Below are 1,615 nucleotides of genomic sequence, written 5' to 3'. Positions count from 1 at the left end.
GTCAAAATAATGAAAATTTTTCAAGATTTCTATCTATAGGGCACCTCAATTGATTTGAGTGAAAACTCTTCATTAAACTTGCTTGAATTATATATATTGTGGATCATGTTTTTGAGCTAAGAACACAAGCAAGTGAGATTTGAGTCTAATGGTGTGGTTACATCCTATAACCACTTATTTTCCTTCTTGTGTGCATTATTCTCTTTCTATGATTGTAATCTTTGATTTGTTTGATTCTTTATGTCCATTATTTTGTGTATTCATGCATTTATATGATTGAGGCCATCATTTCATTTAGCTCACTTACTTAAATAGCCTACCTTTTACCTACAATTGTTAGCCAACTTTGAGCCTACAATTAACGCACTTGTTCTTAATTTTAGCACATTACAAGCCTTAAAGCGAAAAACAATAAATGTCCTTATTTGGATCTTTGATTAGCTTAGGCTAGTGTGTGTGAGTATCATTCAAGTGTGGGAATCTTGGGACATTGGGTGAATAAAAGGGTAGTTTTGTATTATTATTGGAAATATTGGGAATTGGGTACATACTCATGTATTAATCAAATGTAAAACCTTATGCATTGAGGTTCTTGTATATAGAAAGAAAAAAATGAGAAAAACAAAAGAAAAAGAAAAGAAAAATAATATGGAAAAGAAAAAAAGAAAAAAATAGAAAAAAATAGAAAAAGAAGAAAAAGAAAGTAATAAAAAGGGGACAAAATGCCCCAAAGCAAAGTGAAGCCCAATAAGATCAATGCATAAGTGTTGTGAAATGAAAAGGGATGCATGAGTATGTGAAAAAGTGAGTAGAATGGGTAGTTAGGTTAGAACTTAAATTGCATAGGTTGTCATAGGTTAGGTGGGAAGTCTAGGTTAATCAAAGATTCAAATTTCAAGTCCACTTGACCAAATATGCGTCCTACCTTGACCCTAGCCCCATTACAACCGAAGAAAAGACCTCATGATACTTGTATGCATGCATGAAATATATGTTGATTGTTAGAAGAAGAACAAACCTTGGAAAGCATGATTAGGGGAGAATTGAGTGAATCGACCCTAAACACTTGAGCGAATAGAGTGTAAACACATCCGGTGAGGGTTCGATGGGAGCGAATAGAGTGCAAATACATCCGGTGAGGGTTTGATACTCAATTACATGTTTCCATCTATAAGTATCATCTCTTCATGCAAGTTTGTAAAAATATTTAATAACTCAATTCAATTGTGGATTAGACTTGCTAGTCCTTAGTCCTTGTGCATATATGCTTCTTGAAGATTGATTTACTTTGACCAAGCAATTGCATTCATGTAGATAGTTGCATATAGGTAGATTGCATTTAGTTAGTTCCATTGAATAAATGCCATACCCTTTACTTCATTCTTGGTTTAAGCATGAGGACATGCTTGGTTTAAGTGTGGGGAGGTTGACAAACCCCATTTGTAGGGTTTATCTTGTATTAACTTTAAGGGATTTTATCACCTTTCACCCACATTTATTCAATAAAATAGCATGGTTTTGTATATTCTCCTTTAATTGGGCTTAAGAGTGAAAACATGCTTTTTAGGCCTTAAAATAGCTAAATCTAATTCACCTTGATTCCATTAGATGCCTT

The sequence above is a fragment of the Arachis duranensis genome, chromosome 9 (genome assembly GCF_000817695.3).
Source record: "Arachis duranensis cultivar V14167 chromosome 9, aradu.V14167.gnm2.J7QH, whole genome shotgun sequence".
NCBI classification, from domain to species: Eukaryota; Viridiplantae; Streptophyta; class Magnoliopsida; order Fabales; family Fabaceae; genus Arachis; species Arachis duranensis.
Note: the sequence above shows the minus strand (reverse complement) of the source record.